The sequence below is a fragment of the Rhinolophus sinicus genome, linkage group LG06, assembly GCF_036562045.2.
Source record: "Rhinolophus sinicus isolate RSC01 linkage group LG06, ASM3656204v1, whole genome shotgun sequence".
NCBI lineage: Eukaryota > Metazoa > Chordata > Mammalia > Chiroptera > Rhinolophidae > Rhinolophus > Rhinolophus sinicus.
Genome location: NC_133756.1, coordinates 127,789,239 through 127,815,772, shown reverse-complemented (window position 1 = coordinate 127,815,772; position 26,534 = coordinate 127,789,239). Strand labels below are relative to the sequence as shown.

The window sequence follows — 26,534 nt, the reverse complement described above, 5'->3', positions numbered from 1 at the left end:
ATGGAGTTCCAACCGCCTGAGCCACCAGGCCAGCCTGACATGTGATTTTTGGAAGTCATTTCGCTTTGGTGATGAGCTAGTTAATTGGGAATTGATACTATTCTAAACTTTCATAAGTTGCGTCATATATGTATTCACATTAAAGCTGGCCTTTAAAAACAGATAATAGCAACAGTTAGCATTTGTTGAACATTTACTCAATGCCAGACACTGCTGTTTTGTAGACACTATTGCATTTATTCTTCACAACTACCCATGAGATTATTATTCCCATTTTTTTCTGTTGAGGATATTGAAACTCAGAGAGATTGATGTCCTGCAGCTCATACCGTAAGTAGCAGAATGAGGATTAAGACTCATTCTTCCTGTTTTTATCAACCAATGTAACTAACTTTTATAATTTATAAATAACTGGTTTTAAGTTTAGTTTAGTAGGCATTCCCCTCTCCTCCCCCTCCCCCCTTTTCCTATGTGACTCAAGGGAAAATGAGGGAAATGACCTAAGCTGTGAATAGCATAGTATTCAGGAAAATTTCCTGCCTGGGCATAAGGTAAGTAAAGTGGGCACCTGTTTGTGCAGAGGTGTGGCAGCCCCCCTCAAATCCAGTGTGGATATATACACATCTCCCAGCTGCAATGAGCCAAGAGAGGTCTTTGTGGGAAGTTAAATTCAAATTGGAACCATGAGAAAGTTTGGCAGGTCGAATCCAGTGGTGTGCCAGCTCACAAGAGCTGATTGTGAAATTTTCAAGAATTTTGCAAGCTGGTTATTAAATGCAGCCATTATTAAAAATTAAATTTTATAAACTCATAATTAAAACTGTATTAAAACAAAGATAATAGAAGCTCAAAACTCATCACTTCCTGATTATTTTACTACATTTTACTCTTAACTATGCTCTCGAGTTGTTTATTGCACCAGAATGGTGGAAACACTACATAGCGGCGTGCTGCTCTGCCTCTCTTCCTAATTCCATGTTGAGTGATGTCAAGGTCGGTAGCTTGAAATGGTCCACTGTGGGGTACCATGTTTCCCCGAAAATAAGACCTAGCTGGACAATCAGCTCTAATGAGTCTTTTGGAGCAAAAAGTAATATAAGACCCGGTATTATATTGTTATATTATGACCAGGTCTTACAGTAAAATAAGACCAGGTATTATATTAATTTTTGCTCCAAAAGACACATTAGAGCTGATTGTCTGGCTAGGTCTTATTTTCGGGGAAACACGGTATTTACACAATGGAAATCAGCAAATGCTGCAAATCAGCCTCCAACCTTCCAAAAGCTGGTTGCTCAACATTTATCAGGACACCCTGGGAAAACAAGTTTCAGAGCCAGGATTGAAAGCACAAGCACAGTACTGAGGAAAACTGTACCTACCTGTGGTTGCTCCCCTCTGTTATTTGGGATAGCCAACAGTCAGGGGCGAGGGGGTAATGAGGAATGGGTTTTGGTCATTACAAATAGAAATGTTTGGAATAGGTGTTCTTCAGTTAAAAAAGAAAAGAAAAATGTTGACGAGAATGCAGTTATGAAGTAAAAATGAGACACTATTAATATGAACTCAATTGGTAAATGTTTTAGGGCCTAGAAAATCTCATTATATTACACAGTTAGAAATGGGATGGTAGCATTCGTTTTTATTTTAGAGCTAATTGAACTTGAAGGTGATACATGAGGTTTAATCTATGTTTGCAAATTTTACACTTACCACATCCCACTGCTGTCCTGCTGCTGCCTCATTTTCCATGGCTCTGGAAAGCTATAAGACATTTGTGTAAATTTGGGAATGTTCTTGGCTCTTTTTATATTTGCAAAAGGCTCTGGGATGTGTCTAAAGAAATGAGAGTTATTTGTAACAGGTAAAGTTAACTGTCATATAAGGTGGTGGTGGGACTCCTGTTAGAATTATTGTCAGCACTAGAATTTTGGTTGTGCTTGTATAATAGGTTTTCTGTAAGGGCTTTAATTGACATTTGAAATCTGGTTCTTAGCAACCTGGGCAATATGGTAAAGAATTTGAAAGTTTGTGGAAATGTTCGATTTGAATATTTTGGGTGAAAGTTGACTGGCCCTAATGCCTAGTACATTTTCTCTGACATGATTTTCCTGGTTGTTTAAAAGTCTTACTTACAAAGTAATTAATTACTAAATGATATGTGCTTATCGGAAAAATTCAGGTAACAGACTATGAATATCTTACAAACTCACAACCCAACACCCCAGAGGCTATATCCCATAAATTATGCAGTTTATGTAGCATTCCACAGTCTTCGATTCATTAGCACTTAGCATATATGTGTAAATATGAAAATTAGGTGTGATCATATTGCTCTGCAATCTGATTGTTGTTCTTTGTAAAAAAATTGTGATATGTTATCATACATATAATGATTGTATAAATGGATGTGTACATTTCAATGAATGATAATTAAATGTGCACCAGTGCAACTTTTACTCAAATTAAGAAATAGAAAATTGCCTGTGCATTAAAAGTTCTCTGTGTCCCTTCATGCTCACAAGCACGTCTCCGTTTTCCATAGGAAACCAATCATTGTCTTGCTTTTCTTCATGTTTGATATATATATATATATATATATATATATATATATATATATACACACACATACATATATATACATATGTATGTATATATATAGTATTTGAGATATATATATTTGAGATACTATCATATCGAATATCTCATATTTGAGATATATATAGTATTTTGTTTAGTTTTGACTATTTTGAATGTTATGTGAAAGGAATCACAGTGAATGCATTTTTCTGTGACTTTTTTCTTTCATTCAGTATTGTTAATGAGATTCATTCATGTTGTTGCATGTAGCTGTGCTTTATTTATTTTCAATGATGTATAATATTCCATTGCATGAATATAAATCAATTTGTTTATCCATTTGTTTAGACATCTGAGTTGTTTCTGGTGTTTCGATGTTATGAATAATGCTATTGTAAGTATTTTATATACATCTCCTGGTGTACGAGGTTGGACAATTAAGTTCGCAAACTCATCCAAGAAAAAGCGCCACATACCTCACTGCTGAATATCACTACAGTCACCTTCTAAGTACTCCCCTTGGGAAGCTATGCACTGACACCAGTGCCTAGTCCACCCTTCAAAGCAGTTTTGGAACTCTTTCTGGAATGGCCATCAGAGCTGTCTTCGGATTACCTTTGATGTCCTGCGTGTCATCCAAATGTCTTTCTTTCAATATTTCCTTTATCTTCGGGTAAAGAAAGAAGTCATTGGGGGGCCAGATCAGGTGAGTAGGAAGGGTGTTCCAGTACAGTTATTTGTTTACTGGCTAAAAACTCCCTCACAGACAGTGCCGTGTGAGCTGGTGCATTGTTGTGATGCAAGAGCCGTGAATTGTTGGTGAAAAGTTCGGGTCGTCCAACTTTCACATGGCCTTTTCAGCTCTTCCAAATAGTCAACTTGGTTAACTGTTTGTCCAGTTGGTACAAATTCATAATGAATAATCCCTCTGATATCAAAAAAGTTTAGCAACATCGTTACAACAAGTTCACGAACTTAATTGTCAGATGTCGTAAGTATATAAAACTTTTCCTATGCTATGTACCTTGGAGAGGGATTGTTGGATCATAGGTTTTGCACATGTTATCTTTACTAGGCAATCCAAATTATATTCCAAAGTGGTTTTACCAATTTACTCTCTGGCCAATAGTGGATGAGAGGTTTTATTTCTTCACATCTTTGTCAATACTTGGTGTTTTCAGACTTAAAACTTTTTAGCTATATGTAAAATTTTATTGTGGTATTAATTTTCATTTACCTGATTCCTAATGGAGCTAAATTTCTTTTTGCATGATTATTGACCATTTTGGTTTTCTCTTCAGAAAGTGTTTATTCAAGTCATTTGTCCATTTTTCTCTTGAATTGTTTGTATTTTATTTAATGATTCTTAAGAATTTACATTTTTCATCAAATCTAAGATGACATTGATTTAAAAATGCACTGCTATTTTATGTTACATTAAGAAAAAAGAACGTTATCAATTAAATAACTTGCCACTGATCATGATATGCACCCAATTTTTGTGATGGTAAATGTGGAAAAATGTGTGCCTTAGGAACAAAAAATATAGTATACTGAGTACCATGCCAGTCATGCAGGTTGCAAATAGCTTTCCTGATTCCTGGCTTGGTTTTTCCCTCTTTTTATGGTTCCTTTGATTTAACTGAAGTTTTAAGATTTAATGAAGTCAAACTTATCTACCTTTTTGACTATGGCTTTTTTCTATATTTTTGTTTGTTTTTAACCTTTCTCATTTAATCTTTCATCTTCCTATAATTAATTTTAGGTATGATCTGAAGTAACGATCCAATAATGTATTTATCATTGTGGCCTATTTGCTTGTGAATGAGTTTGAGTCTGGTTTCTATTCTCTTCCATTATTTGTCAATCTTTGTGTCAATACTGTATTGAATTTCCTGTAGCTTAACCTCTATTAGAGTAAGTCCTCCCTTTGTTCTTCAAGGGCATTTTGGTTATTCTTGACCCTTTACACACATTTATCACACACACACAAAATACTTGCCAAACAAACAAATTGCTAGAACTTTTGATTGCATTGAATCTATAGATAAATTTGAGAAGAAAAGACATCATTATAATGTTGAGTCTTACAATTCATTTATGATATGTATCTCCATTTTGGAGTCGTCCTTATTAATTTCTCTTGATGATGTTTTATGGTTTTCCGAGTGTCTTGCACATTTTCTGTAAGATTTATTCGTGGGTATTTTTTATGCAGTTGAAGCAGTATTTGTGTTTTTATGGGTTGTTGCTATATATAAAATTATATACATTTATACACAAATATAATTGAGGTTTGGATATTGTCTTTGTATTCAGTTATATTTTATTAATTCTAGTTTGTTAATCCTAATAATTTATTTATACATTAGAAATTTTCTACATATAGTCATAACACCTGTGAGTAATATCAACTCTGTTTCTTTTCTTTTCTTTTTTTTTGCTTGCCATAATGCATAATCTAGGATTTCCAGTATAATACTGAATAGAACTGGTAATAGTGGATAGTCTTGTATTAGTCCCAATCCCTCAAACAGTGTACCATAGTTCAACAGTAAGAATGATGTTTGCTATTTTTTTTTGGAGTTATACTTTATACAGCATTGATTGTTTAAAGGTCTTACTTACAAAGTAATGAATTACTAAGTAATATATGCTTACTGGAAAATTCACACATCACTTTTAAGTTTAATAAGCTCTAAAATAAAAAAGACTCCATCATTTTTTCTATAACTATTTAATATAATGAGATTGTCTAGACCCTAAAAATTTTTACCAATTGAGTTTATATTGTCTCATTTCTACTTCATAAGTACATTCTCATCAGCATTTTCCTTTCTTTTTTTTTTTTTTAAACTGAGGAACACCTATTCTTAGGTTAATGAATTTCCCTGGGTTCAAAGCCAAGCTTTATGAATAACTGGCTGGATAGTCTTTGGCAAGTTGTTTTACCTCTGTGAATTTTCTCATGAGAAAAAAAGGGATGTCCTGCTCTAGTTTCCCTAATACACAGAGATTGGGACAATGATTAAGTGCCAATACTTTATATGAGAAGTTTAATCCCAGGGTAGCAAGAATGAGTAGAAACGAAAATGAGGCAGGGAACTATGGGAAGCAATGCAAGGTAACACCTTACTACCCCAGCCATTGTCTCATGACTAGCTATGACACAAAGAGAAACAGTTCTCCGCGGGTGAGCCACTCAGCCAGGCAAGACGCCTTCAGATATGCTGAATGCCAACGTGGGTCTCAGAACTAGTCAGTGGGGAGGAGAAGTGAGAGGGATTTTATCCCCCAGCTTCCTGTCTTTCCCTGGGATCAATATTTGCTCCACTGGAAGTTCCCTTTCCTTCCCTGTTGAGTGGCATTTCATCTGAGTTTGGAGGTTGTAGGAGGAGACATAAACTCCAAGGTAAGTGACTGCCCAGCCTCAGGTAACACAGCCACAATGTCCTACATGAAGTCCTTTGGCTGAAGTGGTGAGTGAAGTGGAGCAAATGGCTGAGAGTCCAGGAGAGATTGAGAGACTCTGAGGACGTGCATAAAATAGACCAGGGGCTGCTACTTTGTTGTGTGGGTTAAATACATTACTAGTTGGAAAATGCTTAGAAAAAGTGCCCGGTACAGAGTGAACTCTCAAATACTACTAGCTAAAATGTAATCCAATGTATTATCTTTTTCTCTATAAACACTGATCTTTGTGAAATGCTTAGAAAAGTCTTCTCTACTCAGTTATTATAAAAATAGCATCCATCTGGATTTTATTTTGGCATATGAAGTGAGGTCAGAATCACGCTTTATGTTTTTCCAAATGACTTGACATCAGTCCAAACACCATGTATTGAATATTCCATATTTTTCCCTTTGCTTTGAAATTTGATTTATAGTATATTAAATTTGCATATTTATTTGCTAATTTACTAACTTTTATTCTGTTCCATTGATATAGCTGTAAAATCTATTGTACTGTTTTAAGAATTGTAGCTTTGAAAATAATGTATTGTAAGACATGTTCCCATTTCTTCTTCTTTTTTTAAAAAAGGATTTTCCTGGCAATTTTCACAGATTTATAATTTTAGATGAAGTTAAGAATCACTTTTTTTTAGTTCTTCTAAAAAAATTCTGCTGGGATTTTGATTGAAAATACATTAAATTTATTGTTTACATTGGGAAAAATTTGTGATGTTGAAATTTACTTTTCAAAAACAAGATATCTCTATTTATTCAAAATTTAATGTTCTTTAGAATCTTGTAGTTTCCAACACATCGCAAACATCTCTTGTTACACTATTCCTAGATAATTTGTAATTTTCTATGGTTGTAAATGGAATGCTCTCTTCTGTATTTTACTTGATTGTTGTTTTATGTCAGAAATCTATTAGCTTTATTTCTAATTTTTCAGGAGCTTTGTTGAGGTAAATTTTATGGTATCATAGAAGTCACCCATTCAAGTGTTATTTTTCAATACTTTTTAGTAACGTTACTAAATGGTGCAACTATCACCATAAAATGATTTTGGAATAGTTTCTTTCCTCCAATAAGGTCTCTCATGACTATTTACAGTTAATCCCAGTTCCCATCTCCAGCCACAGGTGAGTATTAATCTACTTTCTGTCTCTAAAAATTTTCTGGACAATTCATATAAAAGAATCATACAGCATGTAGTCTCTTGTGTTTGCCGTTTTAAAATTTAGCATAATGTTTTTCAAGGTTCATCTATGACATAGCATGTGTTAGTAGTTTGTTTCTTGTTATTGTTGAATAATATTCCACTGTATGTTTATACCACATTTTGTCTATCAGTGCACTGGCGTTGGGCATAGGTTGTTTGCAGTTTTGGACTGTTATGAATAATGCTACTATGAACATTTGCATGAAGTCTTTGTGTGGACATATGGTTTTATTTCTCTTGGGTAGATCATGTAGGAATAGAACTGTTGGGTTTTATGGTAACTTTTTAAGAAACTGCCAAACTGTTTTCCAAAGGGGCTACACTATTTTATGCGTACATTCCCACCAGCCATGTATGAAGGTTCTCTATTTACTTTAAAATATTTATCTTGTATGTGACTATCTTACTGAATAACCTTTTATTGTTTAATACTTTTTCTGTTGATGCTTGGATTAGTATGCCAGTATTGTAAGTGACAGGATAAACTCAAACTAGCTGAAGGAAAAAAGAGAAATGTATTGACTCACGTAGTTAAGGACAAATGATGTGCTGATTATATACAACTAGAATTCAGGGACTTAAATATAATCAGGAGGTCTCTCTATGCTTCTTAATATATATTAGTCTTGAGCATCGTAACAGATGAAAAATGCTGAATGGACAGATGATAAGTACAGTTTTTCTCCTTTTATTTCTTTATGTAATAGATTATGTTGATCAATCTTCTGCTATCGTACCATCCTTGAATCTCTACAATAAATCCCAATTGATCACATGGTTTTATCATTTTATTTATATTGCTATTGTAATTTTATTTATATTGGTATTGCTGCACTGTATTTGCTAATACGTTGTTTAGAATTTTTCTTTCTAAATAAATTGGTGAGCTTGATCTGCTTTGCTTTGTACTATCTTTAACTGTTTTGATGATTGAAACGTTTGTTAGTAAAATGAGTTGGAGAGTTTTCTATATTTTTATGTGGCTTAAAATAACTTAAGTGGAATTGTATATAATAGTTTGTCCTATAGCTTAGATGAAGCTCAGTTCTAAATCCATTTGGACTTAGTGCCATTTGTAATGGTAGATTTCCCGTCGTTTTTCAACCGCTTTTATAATTGGTCAACCTTTCTACTTCTTCATGGGTTAATGTTTGCAATTTTATTTTGTTAGGAAATTGTCTAGTTCTTGTAGCTATTCAAAATTGTGGCTATAGAGTTATGTGATATTCTCTCGTAATTCTTTTATTCTCTATTATGTCTTTGGTTAGAAATTGGTTATACTAATTTACAATTCTACCTAAAATACAAAAGAGTTTCTATTTTTTGTATATTTGAGGTATCAAATGATAAAAAAATTGCGAAATTGCTGTGTATAAATTTTATCACATTAACTTCCAGTTCCCTGATTATAAATAAACATCAATATATTTTCATGAGTGTTTCAGTTTATGTTCTCTGTCACTGCTGAATGTATGTTCATAACCTTTACCTACCTTGAAAACTTATTTGTGGCTTCTGCTGCTGGTCAAGATGGATTAAGTCCACTACAGCCTCTTTTTTCCACAGATTACAACTAACTCTGAATGTAATTTTTTTAAAAAACCTTACTGAAGACTCTGAAAAATAAACAATGATATTCAGATTGGGGAGGGAAGCCAGAACTTGAGCAATCAATAAGGGAATGAATTTCCTGGTTTTGTTTCTCCTTTGTCTTCCAGCTTTAACACTAGGGAGGTCCCCATTATAAAACTGTAAGAGGTATGGACAGCAAAAACTCAGAGAAAACCTTTTCCTTCTGGCAAGAAGAACAAAGGGGAACCTCTGCTGTTTATATTTGAAGTGATTTTCATATAGGCAGCATATAACTGGGCCACACATTTTTTAATCCAATCTGACAAATTTTGCCTTTTAATTAGGGCAATTAGGTCATTTACATATAATATCATTTCTGATATGGTTAGGTTTGAATATATCATCTTCCTTCCCCCACACACATTTGTCCCATCTGTTCTTTGTTCTTTATTCCCTGTCTTTGTAACTTCTTTTGCATTAATTGAATATATTTTGTGATTCCGTTTTATATCCTATTTTAGGTTATTAGCTATAACTTTTTATTATTTTAGAAGTTGCTTTAGGGTTTATAATGTACATCTTTTACTTACTACATTCTACCCTTCAAGTGATATTATACCACTTCATACATAGCATAAGAACTTATCAATTATATGCCTCCATTTCTTTCCTCCTCAACTTTATGCTGTTTTTGTCACGTGTTTTACTTTTACATGTTATAAAACCCATATTAAATAGTTATTACTTTTGTTTAAAGAGTCAATTACCTTTACATTTGTATAACAAGAGAAAAATCTTACATATTTACCTGCAAGTATGTAGTTACCATTTGTAGTGCTTTTTCTTCTTTTGTGTATATCCATATTTTCATCTGATATCTTTTTGCTTTTTCCTGAAGAACTTCTTTTAATATTTCTTGCAGTGTGGGTTAGCTGGTGGTGAATTCTTTCAGCTTTTGAATATATGAAGTCTATTTCACCTTCATTTTGAAAGACATTTTTCCTACATTTAGAATTCTGGGCTGACAGGTTATTTTCTTTCAGCATGTTTAAGATGTTGTCTGTTATCTTCTCACTTGCATTGTTTCTAGCAACTCATCTTTGTTCCCCCACATACTACTTATTGTTTTCCTTTTCAGCTTAATTGAGGAATAATTGATCACTAAAATTATAAGATATTTACAGTGTACATCATGGTGATTTGATATATATGTGTGTGTGTGTGTGTGTGTGTGTGTGTGTGTGTGTATGCATTGTGAAGGGATACACACCATCTAGTTAATTAACACATCCATTACCTCACATATTTTATTTTTTTGGCAAGAACGTTTAAGTTCTACTCTCTTAGCAAATTTCATGTATTTTATATTAATACAGTGTTATCAACTGTAGTAACCATATTTTACATTGGATCCTCAGACTTTATTCATTTTATAGCTGAATGTTTGTAACCTTTGTATGGTGTAAGATAATGGACCAATTTCATGCTTTTGCATATGGTTGTCCAAGGCTTTCGCGGTATTCTTAGAATTCTCAGAGACTGTCTGAGTCAGGTAGACTCTTGGAATTCCAGTAAGACTTGAGAGAAAATAAGATAGACTTCTCTGGCACACAACTCTGTTCTTATCACAGTCTGACTGCAAAGAGAAGCTAAACAATATTGGTGTTGGCCACGGAGCTTTTCATAAAGACAGTTACATTATTCCATTGACTTTTTGAATTGTCCTTGTCTTCCCAGAGCATGGCACGGCTGGCAGAATGACCAAAGTGAGGTGCTATGTTTAGATTATTATATGTTAGATAGAGAAGTGTGTAAGAAGGAAAGCTTTTAATAGTTAGATTTAGTTTTCATTTTAATAGTTAGCTTTCATTTTAATAGTTTCACAATTTTGCAAAAAGATAAGATGTGTGCACCAAATAGTGATTTTTCCAGTCATAATAATTTCCCCTTTGAATGTTATTAATCTTAGTTTCATTAAGGGTGCAACAGGCTGGGCTGAATTTAAATCAACACCCTTGGACTTGAACTGATTGCTCAAGAATCTGGGACCCAGAGAATAGATGGGTCCCGAATAATACTGTCATAAGCATTGAGATTAAATGGATTCACTTTGCCTGTAGCATAGCATTTACAGAAATTATGATGAATTTTAGTTTGTTTCCAGTTTGAACCAGGACTTTCTTGTATAGCTTTTTTGTCTGTTTTTTTTCCTGGAGTTTCCATACCTTTCTGTTTTTGTGTTGAAAAAGGATAATGTGCCTTCGTCTTATAATCCATCTATCTAGCTTCCGTTTTTAAGCACAATTTTCTATTTTATTTTTTCATTATGGAATATATTCCCGAGGGTCAAATATAAGGAATTCTAAAAAAAAAATCCCCTTCCCTTTTTATTCCTATATTTTTTCAGTTCCCACAATAGGTAACCACTGTTAGTTTCTTAATAATCCTTTCATTGAATTTTTATGCGTTTGCCAGCCAATGCACATAAATTTTTTCTCCCCTTTTTACACCAGTGATAACATAAATATTTTTTCTGTGTCTTACTCTTCACTTAACACATCTTGGTGATCTTTTTGTGTCAATCCACAAAGAGCTTTTTCATGTGCTTTTATAGCTGCATGTTTTCATTGTAGTAATAGCCATAGTATATTTAATCCTTTGTTATTGACATGCTAATCTTTGGCTAATGCCAACAACATTACAATGAATAACCCTGTCCATCGGTCATTTTGCATATGGCTAAGTAGAGGATAAATTCCTGAAAGTGAATTTCTGGGTCAAAGGTTATATCCATTTGAATTCTGGTAATTATTGGCAATTGTCCTCTATACAGGTTGTACCAATTAAAACGTCTAATAGAAATGTATGAAAATACATGTTTCCTCAGAGCAGCCTCATTATATACCATTCCAAAATCTTTGGGATTTTTGCTAGTCTGCTGTGTGAGAAATAATATCTAAGTATAGCTTTAGTTTGCATTCCTTTTACTTATGAATAAAATTGAGCATCTTTTCATATGTGCTATGAACTGTTTATATATTTTTTCTGTGAATTTTTCATATCATTATTCAGTTTTTTTAATTGAAGTTTAGTTTTTTTCCACTCTATGTCTAGGACATTTCATAAGAAGGAGAGATTAACCTTCTGCTTTCTTATGAAGTGCAAATATTTTCCTGATTTTTCATTTATCTTTTGTTATTTTGATTATTTAATAAGTTAAATTTTACTTTGGTTATAGTAGTTCTTTTTTGTCTTAAAGTAGTTTTTTTTTGTTTTGGGTTTATTTTTCACTGCTGTCAAATTTAATAGTCTTTATTTGTGGCTTTTCAATTTTGTGTTTTAATTGGAAAGGTCTTACCCATTCCAAGGTCATAAAAAAAATTATTCACTATTTTTTCTACTATTTTATGATTATTTTATTTTACATTTCAAGATTTGATCCTTTGGGATTTATCCTAGTATATGAGATATAGATCTAACTACAGTCTATCCTCATTATTCACAGATTCTGCACCTACAAATTCGTCTACTTGTTAAAATTTGTTACCCCCAATTCAACACTCGCAATGCTTTTGTTATCATTTGTGGACATACAAGAAGTGATGAAACTTTGAGTTGCCACATGTATGTTCCCACCTGAGGTTGAACAAGCGATGCTCTGTCTTCTTGTTTCAGCGCTAGTACTGTAAACAAGTGTCTATTTTGTGGTCTATTTAGATCACATGTTTTGTGTTTCCATGCTGTTTGTTAGTGATTTCTGTGCTGTTTACGGCCCCCACATATAGTGCTAAAGGGCTATCTAGTGCTCTCAAGCAAAAGAAGTCTATAATGTACCTTCCAGAGGGAAATATGCACGTTAGATAAGCTTTGTTCAGGTGTGAGTTATTGTGCTGTTGGCCATAAATTCAGTGTTAATGAGCAACAGTGTGTACTAATAAGGTAGTTTTTACACAGAAGCACACATAGAACAAGGTATGTATTAGTTGATGAAAATGTTATGACCAGAGACGTGCAGAAACCTAACCCTGTATTTCTCCTAGCAAAAATGGTTCAGTTTTCATGAATTCAGTATTTCAAGCATCTTTATAGGCTATAACTACTGCTAATGAGAATTGACTATATATGGTTTTTCAGGATGGCTGCTAACTGCCCCAACACCATCACTGAATAGTTCACCTTTCCCCACTGATTGGAATATCACCTTTATCATACACTAAAGGCTCATTTCTTATTCTAGTCTATGGGACTGTCGTGCGGGAGACCCTGCTCGCTGCGCCATTTGTCGTGCGGGGCAGCCTGCGGGGTCTCTGGTCCCGCTCCCCACATAAGAACACAGGATATGGTGAGGCCGAAAAGGAACACCCACGGAGCCATAGGTAGGGGAGTCATACCACTATGGTCTCACTGGAGGCTGGGCCCACCGGACGCGTGACCTGCCGTCGCCTTTCCGCCAACCGACTGACCGACGACTCTCCTCCACTTTCCTCGACTCTCTTCCTCTCTTTCGGCTCTCCTCTTCCGCTCTCCTGGGCTCTCCTCTTCCACTCTCCTTGGCTCTCCTCTTCCGTTCTCCTCGGCTCTGCTCGGCTTCTCGGCTCCTCGGCAATCCTTCGTAGCCACAGCAGTTATACCAGTGGCCAATCGGCTAACCGGCCACAGCCGACGGCCAATCAGCCACAGCCGACGGCCATTCACCACCCGAGCCAGCACCCTTCCACGGGAGGCCGAGAGCCTGTAAACTACTCTCTGGGGCTCTGTCCCCACAGGGACATTCTGTGAATTTATGTACCAAGACCAACTGGAGCTTTATAAAAGAGTTTTAAAATCTGCTAAGCATAGTTCCCTCTTCATTTCTCTTCTTTTTCTAGTTTTCCTGGATATGTTTTTTGTTTGTTTGTTTTGTTTTGTCTTTCACATAAACTTTAGAATCCCCTTATCTAGTTCTGAAAAACTTATTGGTATTTTTATTGAGTTAATTTGCAAATTAACTCAGGGATAATTGACATCTTTATGATATTCAGTCTCCCTACCCACTCAGGCAAATCTTTCATTTCCTTCAGAAGAGTTTAAAAGTTTTGTTCATATAAGCCTTGCAAATTTCATTATTATTATTAATAGTAGTAGTAATAATAATATTTTTACTACTGTTATTTCTGTGAGATAATCAATCTCAGAAATTTATGTCTGTGGAAGATGGGAAAAATAATGTATGTATTCTGAGCCTAGTTGATAGAATATTTTCACATGAATATTTAATGAGAGAGAAACATACATAACAAACCAATTGTTATGTGCAGTGGAAGGAATGACATGGGGAGATTAATGAAAATGTAGGAAAGGCTTTGTGGATCATTTTGTTTATTGTTATAAATACTTCCAGGGTTTTATTATGTGTCAGGCACTGTTCTGAGTACTTTACAATTATTAATTCATTTAGTCTCACAACAGCCCTGTGAGTATATTATACTCATCACCCCATTTTACAAATGAGGAAACTGAGGTAGGCAGAGGGTTGAGGTTGCACAGCTGGCTGAGGGGGCAGCTACGTTCAGACATAGCCGACTAGCTTTCAGGGCTATGCTCTTAACCAGACGCTGTCCTGAGTTATCTGGAGGAATAATTGGAATGAGGACTAGATTATTATGACCATAAATATTAAAACATCAATGTGTAGAAAATAGGTCACTTGCAGAACAAATCGGAGATTATTATTCATTACTTGAGAAGGCTCGCGTGCAGCCGTTGACACTATGGAGACTGGAACTGGACTGCAATATGGTGAAAGGAGAATCGCCCTTTTTCAAAGAGACAGACCTATGAGAAGGGGCTGGATGAAACGTGGGTCACTTGGTGAGAATCAGTGAGGACACCCGTGGGGTTCTGTGGCAGGCCACATAACCATGGAGGACATTGAATGGTGCTATCTGACCCAACCAATGGAGAGGACATATTGGCACATATAGCCATGATGGGGAGTCATCTCTCTGGATCCTTTCCCCCAAACTCACATTCAGTTAACAACAGAATAATTGACAAACAAATTTGTGAATGATTTTATCTCCAGGAACCCTAAGAAACCTGAAGAAATTCAACTGTCTCTTTCTTTCTTTCTTTTCTTTCTTTCGGAAGGGGAACAGGACTTGATTGGAGAACAGTGTGTACTTCCAGGACTTTTTCCAAGGCAAGTTCTTTCAGTCTTAGTTGTAGAGGGCGTAGCTCAGTTCCAGGTCCAGTTGCCATTGTTAGTTGCAGTGGGCGCAGCCCACCATCCCTTGCGTGAGTCTAAGAATCGAACCAGCAACTTTGTGGTTGAGAGCCCACTGGCCCATGTGGGTATCGAACTGACAGCCTTCAGCACTAGGAACACGGACCTCCAACTGCCTGAGCCACGGGGCTGGCCCCCTCCACTGTTTCTTATTCTCTTCAATGAAGAGAATTGGCTGGTTTAGAGGACTGGGAGGAAACTATGTTACATATAAGCTATAAAGCTATAAAAATGATTTGATCCCTCTCTTTTCATTAGATATGATGGTAGTCAGATGTGTACCCTAAAATTCAGGGTGAAAGATTCCAAAATAGATAAAAAAATAACATAGGCATAAATCTATTGAATTGAAACTGTGGAAAAGAAAAGAATATAGGAAGGTTAAGAAGAGATGAAGACAATTGATGTTAATTTTATACTGATTGTGCTTCCATACTTTATATACATGTTGTGGTTCAAGAATCGATCGAGACAATGACACATAATAGAAAGCCTAGAAACAGACTCATGTATTTATGGAAATTTAATATTCGATAAACATAGCACATCAATGAATAGTGATAGGAACACTGGATATCCACTTAAAAAGTTATAGCCCAAGTTACAGCCCCAAATAGGTTCTAGGTGGAATATGAAGTTAAACATAAAAATAAAATTTTGGAAGGACAAAAATAGAATATTTTATCATTGTGAGTGAGAAAGGACGCAACATTCAGAAGCAATACCAAATTTTAACTTATATCAAATGTTAAAAACTTTTGAGTGACAAACTATATCACATAAACAGCCTAAGTGAAACTTTTTGCCACATTTGTAATAATATTCAGTGTTCCTAAAACCAATAACTAAAAGACAATCCAATAGAAAAAAATAGGCAAAGAAAATGAACAGGCAAGTCATAGCAAAAATACAAATGGCCAATAATCAATGGAAGTTGCTCAATGTTCCAATAAGCCAGGAAATACAAATTAAATGAACAACAAAATGTTATTTTGTACCTGTGTTTTTAAATGACTTAAAAACTGATAACATCCACTGTCAAAGATGTTAGGAGGCAGGTTCTCAAACAACGACAGAGTGAATTCACTTGACGCAGCATTTTTGGAGTGAAATGTTCTTTTTCTGAGACATAACAATTCAATTTCAAAATAAACATCCAAACAAAGGAGCACAGTGACATGAACTTGGCCTTTGGAGCAAGGTTGCTTGGGGTCTAAATCCTTGCCTGTTCACTTATTCCTCGCTGACTTTTGGGGCAAGTCATTTAACCTCTTTGTTTTTTGGTCTTGTCTGGAAACTGAAAAATGGAATTCTAATAATGGCACTAACCTCAAATATCTGTTTTGAATATTAAATAAGTTAATGCATGTAAAGTACTTATATTAGCATCCGTACCTGAGTGAGTACTCAATCATGATAATTATTTCTGCTATATAAACACAGTGGAGCCAGGATGTTCACTGCAGGATTACTGGGAAAGGTAAAAAAACAAACAAACAAACAAACAAAACACACACTCACAAAAACCCTCCAAAACAGGAAATGACCAAAATGGTTACTTCAATAAAGAAAGGTTAAATAAATACTATTGAAGACCATGTAGGCATTGTAAGAACAAAGGAGACTGGTCATTTATTAGTTGAGCCTTTCTCTATTGAGTTCCTACTATGTTCCAGGTACTGTTCCACCACTGGACATACACTTGTGAATAGGACAAAATCTTTTACTGAAAAGGAAAAGGCTCCGTGAAAAATTGTTCAGAAGCCATTAGGAGAACAATATGCTTAGAATGAATCTCAATGATAAAAACTAATAACCATACAACAAGCTACAGTATGTGGAATGTCGAGGAAGTTATTTGGAAAGATACCTGACACACTACAATTGGTGGCATTTCAGATTGCCTAAAATATGACACAAGCAAGAGTTATCTTGGAGGTAGGATCTATGATTAGGTAGGTATGAGGAGAGACTTCTGTATTTATTCTATATACTTTTATATTGTTTGAAACGTTACTAAGAGAATATAAATGTGACTTACTTGTGTAAGAAAGCAACAGCAACAAACCCTTCAGAGTTTGGGGAGGAGGGCAGTCCAGACCAGCTGAGGACCGTTGCAGTTCCATCCTGAAGCCCAGGTAGACAACTTCACCTTATAAATCTTACCTGAACTCCCTCTGTTCTTACCTTGGCCTATTGATCTTCCTGTGCTTCTGCCTCAGCCAGTGTTCTTTTGGTTATAAGTAACAGAAACTCACTTGAATTAGCTTAATCACAGAAAGCTGGGGTGGGGGGGTGGGAGAGGAATTACTACAAGAATAGATGGGTTTTGCAGAATCCGAGATGTGACCAGGCCTGAGCAAAGATGCTTTTAGGAGCCAAAGTCAGGATCTTTCAGAGACTGTCTGGCCCTATGTAGTCTCTCACTCTCTCTCTGTTTCCATTCACCTGGTTATTAAGCCATATTTAGGCCAGAAGCAGAAACCTTATCTTAAAAGCCATCTTGTCTTGATTCTGTCTTGCTTTATCTCCTAGGGGCCTGTGATCAGTGGGCCTGGATGGTCTGGATGGCGACCTGGGGCCTAGGTGTGGAGCTGGAGGGCTTAGTCATGCCCTTAAACCCTTTGTCAATGACACTCCCCTGAAGCATCATCCCTCCTATAAAACTCCACACCCCTCTTTCCTAGAGGAGGTTATGATCTTTCCCCTCTGCTCTAGCCTGACCTCCTACAGCTCAAACACGCCAAATCAATTCTAATAGACCAATCTTGGTCTCCCATGACTCGTTCCTCCAGCCATGCCTAACACTAGTCAGTTTATTCCCCCCCCCCTTCTCTCTCTACAGAGGGGGGTTAAAGGCCGCCAAATTATGTCTCTTCAATTCCAGTGACCAACCAGTTCAAGGGACAACAGCCTCTCTGGATCCCAATTCTAAACTCCTGGGAGAGAGAATATGATTTGTTCAGTTTGGGTCACTTAGCCTGGGAGCAAGGAGCAGAGCATGTGTTCAGATAATGCTGTAGCCAAGGGCTATTTTTGTGGCCAAAGGAATGCATCTTCTCTGGAAGGTGGTTTATGGACTGGGCAGATGACTTCATTAGTACAGCTCATTAATGTCATTTTCATGCCATCTTATTCCCTTTATTCTTTTTGTTCTGGTCCTAAAGTCTTCTAAGGTTTTGATGCCCTGTGGTATCAACAAAGCCAGGATGCTGTTTCCCTCCCTAGAAACTACTGTTTCTCCTCAAATGGTTCTTTCTTTGTAGGCTTCTTAGCCTGACTCGCTGAGCATTAATTAGATAGGGCCTCACGAATAAAGCCTACTGGTTTATCTCTTCGCCTTTGGGGATAGACAGGGAAGGTGTCTTTTTGCAGACACTGGGTGTAAGATAAAACATAGAGAAAAATCAACTGTATAACTCCCAGTGTCTCCATTCCCTCCATATCCTAGCCTAATGGCCCTAGGATAAAACAAAGTCTTAACCACCGGAGTTACTACTGTGGACCAAAAAAAAGATGCTGTAATAATTCATAAATTCCTAACTAGCCAAGTCATGGTGGGTCGTTATGCCCCAGGCATATAACTTCTTTAGTAAAAGGTTTATTTTTGCCTTAAGCAAGCCCTGTCCATTGTTTCTGTGCGTCTAGGTTAATGCACCGTTGAAATGCCTCTTTTTAGACCCCTCCTTTAAAAATGTAACCCCCCTCAAGAAAACACATAATCTTAACTATCCTGTAATCCAATCCTGCCTTGCTTTCTCCCACCTTTACATAATCTTTCTCACATCTCCTCCTTAATTTCAAACGCATAAAAGAAACTGCAAAACTGTTATTCTCTGGAGCATTTGAGATCTTGCTCCCTGGCATATGTTGTCAGTTTGGCTCAAATAAACTCTTATAAAAATTCTCTACAGGTTTGGACGTTACTTATGCTGACACTACAGAGAACTCTTCTCAAGTGCTTACCATTCCCTGGTACCCATGCCACTGAGTGGGACAAAAAATCAGAACATGGGGCTCCCTCCTCATGTGGGGAGCATTTCTCAGTATGACTGGCACAATGGTAGATGTTTGGGGTACACACATGTCTCTGCTTGGACAGCTCTAGGCTCGAGCTTCTTTTTTACGGTGGTAACAAGACATTTTTTTTAGGATCTGCTCGTTAGGGGAAAACATGAATATCACGGTTTCTATTTTTAAATGGAAAATCCAATTTCCACCGTCATCATCGATCAGATGGAGCCTTTTCAAAAAACCGGAGGGAATTGTAATGCAGGATTCTACTGAGCTCACCTGGTCTCTAGACTACATTTTAAACAAGGAAGTACTTGAGGAAAATGAAAATGCATTGGGTTTGAGTTCTGTTTCATGGGGAAGGACAAAGAAAGCTGCAGGGGTTGAGAAGATGAGAGGAAGAGGGAATTGGGCAAATTTCTCTGAAGTCATTTTCTTGAGGATGAGAGAAGAGGAACAAGTATAAAGATCAGCTGAAGAAGTGGGGCTCCTTGATCAGATTCTTGTAATGAACTCATCCATAGTGGTGCGTCAAGTGCCTGTCCAATTCAAGGCCAGGGCAGCTGCAGGAAAGAACTGGACAGTGCCAATTCCTGGCTCTTTGAGCAGGGGCGGAGACTTTGCTGCTTCTCTGCACAGCATCCTTGGGCCAACAGCGCTCCATGCATTTTTCTGAGACTTTGGATCATTTGCAATTTGTCCCACAACTCCCACACATTTGTCTCTTAGTGTCCCAAAGCGCTCACTGCTGCAACGTTCCCATAGGAATGTGGACGCCTGCCAAACGACCTCATGAACATTCCATTCATCTCTTTGGCTGGGAGGCAGCAAGGAAGCCAAATTGGCTGGTTGCTTAACTGTTTGGATCCCAAATTCACCCCAAAGTGAATGGCCAAGCGTGTTGGACTTTTTCAACAATCATGAAGGAAAACAGAAGATTAAAAAAAAAGAGAGAAGTATTTATTCGAATGATCCCATCTGAAAAACATCTATTTTTAAAGGTAGCCTAATGAAAACCACATTCCCTGGTTCTCTTTGTTGTGAAATCATCTTCCACCAGAAAGGCATTTTGAAGTAATGAGGTTTTGTGAGGTGTGACTAAAAACAATGTGACTATTTTTTCTTTTTTTCTTTTTTAAGCAAACACAGCGGAATACAGCCATCCAAATAAAGGTTGTTGTCTTCCAAGTAATCTCAGTGGGATATTATCCTGTAATTCCAAGATGCTCAAACATGTGTAAAATTCCTTTTAGGGAATTACTGGCTGAATCTTGCTCTCACTGTTTTGCTTTCTGTTTATCATTCGTTCAGCATGTATTAGATCCCTCCTGTATGCCAAGCATTTTGCCAGGCCCTGGGGACAGAGCGAAGAGGGAGATGCAATCTCATTGAATGTTTGATGTAGGAGGCCCCCAGGGTCCAGTGGAAAGAGTTCGCCTGAATCCCAGTTTAGCCTATGCAGGTTGTGTAACCTCAGGCAACTTTCCTAAATTCTTTGAGTCATGGTGTCCTCATTTCTAAAATAAAGATGGCAAAATCTGCTTCATAGGGTTGCTTTGAGGAGAAAAATCAGATGAAATGTGTAGTAAGTAGCCTGAACAGAGGCTGATACAGAGTAATTGCTCGGCAAATGAGAGTTCTTGGACTTATAATTGAATTGTATAGCGAGTTCAACCATCTTTCTTTTGTACTAGACTCTGAATGCACTTTTGGGAAAACCGATCATTTTATTATTATGTATATGGGTAATACAAGGTACAAAATTCAAAGTGTACAAAAACTTCTTCCTTCCCTTGTTCCTCTGCCACTAATTCTCCTCCCCAGAGATAACCAATAGGACCAGGGTCTTGTGTGTTTCCAGAGTTAACTCTATTTCTTGGCGATAGGTCCATAACAGCACTTGTTCATTCTTGCTGCATCCTTTTGTGAAAGGATTGTATGGCATTCCATTGCCTGGATATATCATAATTGATTTAGCCAGTCCCCTATTGATTAACAGTTGTTTCTAATCTTTGGCCATGACAACAATGTAGCAAATACACTCCTTCTGCTTAGTTTTGACTAAGAATGATGAAACCAAAGATGTACCATAGGCTGTTAAAGCAGCTTTGGGCACTATCATTGGAATAAGGCCTAACTGGTTGGAAGCAGATAATGCTGACCTGATTGGATACATTCTGGATTCTTTTCTCAAAAAACATCTCACTGTTCTATTCCTGGGATACTTATACCACTCCTCTAATGCTACCTATTTGAAAAGTACAGATTCTAGAATACATAGTAATATTACAGGAATGATGGCATTTTAGGTCAGACTCTCTTAAAACCCCAACATAACAGAATAAATACATGGACAAGTTTTTCTTTGGTTGGCACCAAAGAGTCAAGGAGGCAGAGATTCCAGACAGCCTCTCTAGAAACAGCTGTTAGGAAGATTTGCACTCCAATTTGCTGCCTCAGCTTGAAACAGTGAAATGTATTAAAATGTGCCACATCGGTTAACATGGGTTCAATTAGATGAAGTCTGCCAATTTGGAAGGAGGACAAGTGTTCCTTGGTGGCCATCTTTGCAGATGTCCAGGCCTGCACAGACTGTGTGTGGAACTGAATCAGAGAGAATCTATACGTGAGGTTCTGGCACAATCCAAGCACAACGAAAATCTGGGAATTAGCCTTCCTGGATGAATAATTATTTCTGAATCATGAGAAAGGCACACATGAACAGGAGGCAGGGAAATGGAAGTCTTTCTAAGAAGTCTCCTCTGTCAGAGGCGCTCGCGGATCCTCAGATGAGCTCCATGGAAATGAAAACTGGTCCCAACGACATCTTGAGCCAAAGAAAATTCTTAGTTGGGGTTGAAAAAATGTCAGATAAATAGTTTCTCCTTGCTTCTCAGCAGGCCCCAGCTATCACTGCAATCCAGATCTGGCCTCTGAGCAGTTCTGGCAGGTTTATCTTGGACCAGCTGCTGTGATGAAATCGCAGTAATTCCAGGTTTCCCTCAAATCTAGATTGAGCCAAAGGCAATCTGGGCTTCTAGCATTCGGCTTACTTCATTGCCTCTCTCCAATATCTCATCAACTTTCAAGCTTCTGATTTTTTTTTTTTTTTTTTAACTGAGATAGGGGTGGTGGAGGAAGCCCTTCCAGAACAGCCCCGAGATCTGGAAAATGTTTATGTCAGATTAATTCAGGAAACCTACGTGGAACACTAGTAAGTCTATTTCGGTGGGCTACATGGTGTGACACTGACTAACATGGAGTGTGTATCTGACAATATGTTAGGCTATATGCTAGGCTCCCTATGAAATATCTCATTTCATCCAACAACAGCACTATGAGACAGGAACTATTATTCCTATTTTTCCAAAGAGAAAATTGGGTCTTAAAAAGGTTGAGTCCCTTACCTTAGGACTCGCTGCTTATAAGTAGAACCGTCTGGATTTGAATCTGGATGTAGCCGGAATCTCAGACCTCTGCTTGTTCTTGCTATGTTACAGTACTGTCGTCAGCAAGAAGGCCTTATTTGGAGTCCAGGAAAAGAGACTGGGACAAGGAAAACTACAGTGAACAAAAGGGAGGAAACCGAGACCCAGATGAGCGATGGGAGAGGTAAGTGGGTAGAGTGTGCTTACCCTGAGCCCAGCCTCTGAAGATCTTGTGGGTCCTGGGAACCCAGTGGGAGGTTGTGGACAAAAAAAGGGGTTTCTATGGACAGTAACCTCACAGGGTGATCTGATCATAAATTCCTAACAGGGCAAGTCATGGTGGGTCGTCATGCCCCAGACATATAACTTCTTAAGTAAAAGGCTTTTCTTTGCCTTAAGCAAGCCCTGTCCATTGTTTCTGTGCATTTGGTTAGCACAGTTTGAAATGCCTCTTTTCAGACCCCTCCTTCTAAAGCATGACCACCCTCAAGAGGACACATAATCCTTTTAATATGCTATAATCTACCCCCACACATTGTTTTCTCTCACCTTCATGTAATCTTCCTTAAGTTCCCTCCTTAATTCCAAATGCATAAAAGGCACTGCAAACTTATTCTCAGGAGCATTTTAGATCTTGCTTCCCGGCAATTTTCATCAGTTCTGGCTCAAATAAACTCATTAAAATTCTCTAGTTTTGGATGTTTCTTAGGTCCACAAGGTTATTGACCAAATTTCACCAGAAAGTGCTTATTTAAGGAGAAGAACTTCCAGTAACTAACACAGAACCTAAGGTGTCCTGAGAAGTTGCCCATTGCTCCTTGCCCCCAAAGGAAAAGGCGAAAGTTTCCTGAGTGTCTTCAGTGTAGAAGTAGTATGTACTCTAAAAGGTTCAATTCCAGACACGACGGACCAGGGTGCTGAGAGACCTGCAATGTGACTCACTAGGGCTTAGGGAGGGATGTTTATTGAGTTTCTTATAATTCCTTTAAAACAAGCTTCCTGGGCCAGACAGGCAGCTCACTGCTTAGTGTCCCCCCTGCCCCTCAGAATTCTGGGCTCCCAGGAGGATGGTGGCAGGTCAGTCTTAGAGCACAAAGCGTTCTTAATCCAGAGAGGGAGAGGGACTCTGAGCAGAGTACAACTCAGCAACGTCCAGCAGCTTGTGTTGGTGAAGAAGAGGAGCCACTGGGACTCTGAGCCACAGGACATATCAAGAAGGACACTTCTGAGCAAAGTTGGCCAACAGGTGTCTTTCAGTTTTGCATCTTAGGGCATGTTCTTTGGATCAGCCTGAGGCAGCTCCAGAAGGCCACGAGATACCAGAAGGCTAGTGGTAACGCAGGTCTGACATTCAAAATGGAGGAACTGCTGGATTCTGGAAATGACTCACCAGTGATAAGGACCTGAGGAAAATTCATTATTTAAAAAGAGAAAAGAAGCATTCCGCTTCCCTGACTGTTGGTTCTCCCTGGCACAAGTCTTCAGCTGAGGGAGGGGAGACATTTTAATCTTTGGATTATTTCGTTGGAAACTTAATGTGAGGCATTAAGAGCCAGAAGAAAACGAAACTGCTCAACTTTGCATCTCTTGGTAGGGGAAGGGCAATCCCCACTGAGGAGAGCCAAAAAAAAACAAGGAGAGACAAACAAAAATCGGTCATGACAACTTTTGAGACCTACATATCCACATATGGACATTACATTATGTTTTTTTTTTTTTTTAATTGGTAAGCTAGAACATTCAGTAGGGCGAGAGGCACAGCGATAAGATTGACAGAGAGCGTGGGCTCTGAGTTAGGTGGACCTGAGTTTGTCTTGGGTCTGACACCCATGAGCCATGAGACTTTGGGCAAGTTACTTCTTGTCCCTCAGTGTCATTTTCTTATTTGCCAAATGGAATACAAAAATTATCCTGAATCTTGACCATGAACATTATATATATTCCCAAAATACCTAGCACATTATATGTGCTAAGTTAATGTTAGTTAATAATAACAACAAAAATATCATAATAACCAAAAGGTACCAGATTGTAAGCTCAAGGGTAGAGACTGCCTAGTTCATCTTTGTATCCCCAGCACCCTACGAACTGCTTGGCATATAGTAGGCAACCCCTAAATATTTGTTGCTGGTTTGTTTTGCACCATTTATATGTTAAGTGTTGTTCTAGATACTCTTGGGATTATATAAGTGAGTGAGATGCTGGGTAAAGTCCAACAGACAAGGGTTCAAATCATTTAGTTCTCAATCTCAGTTCTTTTTCACTTGTAAGTCAGAGAAAATAGCATCTACCGGGATCAGAGATAGTAGGTCAGCTCCCCCCAAACCATTCTCCCCTTTTTTCTTGCTGACAGAACCCTGGTTGTATTTCGGGCTTCCTGCTGCCTCTCCGTGACTCTGGGAGACATAATAAATCTTCAGTTTCAGGCCAGTCATTCTGGTGATCTCATTCCCTTTGCCTGTGATTGGTTTAAGGGTGGCCATGAGGCTCAGTCCTGGCCAAGGAGACATGAGGGAATGTCACTAAAGGATGCCAAGAAGTTTCTTTGTTTCAAAAGGAGGAAGAAGACATAAAGGGAAAAACAAAACACTACAGAACAAAACCCTGTTTCTTTTCCGCTGGCTATTGTTGAGGCTGCATGTGAAGCCTGGAACAGAGGCAGCCATCTCAAGCTCCGTGTGGAGAAATGCCAACCCCCTGAGGATGGCAGAGCTGAATGCTGGAAAGAACCTGGGTCCTTGATGAAATCATGGAGCCACTGAATTAACCAGCCCTGAAATTCTTGTTACTAGATGAATCTCCTTACAGTTTAGGCCAGTCAAGTCAGAACTTACACTTTTTTGGAAGTGAAGGTAATCTGGATGATACACTTCTTCATGGACTTGTTAATGTTGGTTCCCCTCACGTCTCCTAGAAAATAGGACATTCACCCACCAAGAATATTGTAGGAGGCAGTTCCTGCCTCGTGTGGAAAATGAGATAGTACCTTTCAAAGTCTGGAATTCTCTGCTTCTGTGCTCTTCAGAGAGAAACTCTGAGAAGCCATTGGAGGGAGTGCCTTAGGGAGACAAGACGTAGCATGGGGCACTAGAAGAAAGACTGCAGGATTGGGAGGCGGAAATGCTGAGCTTGCTCCTGGCTCTTCCATTGCCAACCCTGCAGTTCTGGCTGAATCATAGAAGCTCTTATAACCTCAGTTTTATTAACTGCAAAATGGGGATGAAAGTAGCCCTTACCTCAGAATAAGGATTAGATGAGAAAATGTCAAAGTGCTTTACAACATGAACTCCTATTTATAGACAATTACTCTAAAGAAAAACCCAACACAAAGAACAGACAAGGAAGGCTTGCATTTACTTTACTGGAAACAGAGAGATGAAGTGTATAGACATTTGTTAGGAAGCAAACACTTTGGGCAAAGGGGTGGTCTTCTCCAGGAAAGATTTCATGCCCTCTCTCTCGCCAGCTTTCCCAAACAACACAGCTCTTTTTAAGTGGTTCTAAAGAGCAGCACAGCTGAAAGCAGAGGGAAAAAGAGGAGCCCCTTGGACAGTGGCCTGCAGCCCTGCAGCCACAACTATTAATAGCCTGTCAACCCTTGGAGTGGAGCCCCAGCCCCTCCCTCCCTCCTCGGGAATAGCAGCGGGGTCAGAGCATTGCCTGGTATCGGAAAGAATATGGGTGACCCTGGAGTTCTCCCAGTTAGGGAACTTTTTTCCTGCTGGGGTGGGCCTGGCTGGGCATCTTCCTTCAGAGACCCCAGCCTGAACCGCTGGTCAGGTTCACATTCTGCAAGCATTCATTGACCCCTTTCTGGGTCGTCAGGCCACACATTAGCTGCCTCACACACATGATCTCATTGTACCCTCAGAGCAATGAGCAAAGCTATTTTACAGAAACAATCCGGCTCAGAGAGGGGTCATGACCTGTTCAAGGTCATTCAGAAAGGACATTAGGTTCTGGAACCCAACTCGCCTGTCTCCAAGCCAGTGCTCTAACATTT

General features: G+C 38.0%; 1 long non-coding RNA gene across 1 annotated transcript in view; it reads left to right on the top strand.

The window, feature by feature from the left end:
• Nucleotides 1-26,534, top strand: part of LOC141572237 (uncharacterized) — a 156,119-nt gene that overhangs the window by 70,518 nt on the left and 59,067 nt on the right. Inside the window, exon 2 of the long non-coding RNA XR_012497521.1 lies at nt 22,604-22,715. This is a non-coding gene — a long non-coding RNA (uncharacterized LOC141572237). The remainder of the gene's footprint in view (nt 1-22,603; nt 22,716-26,534) is intronic.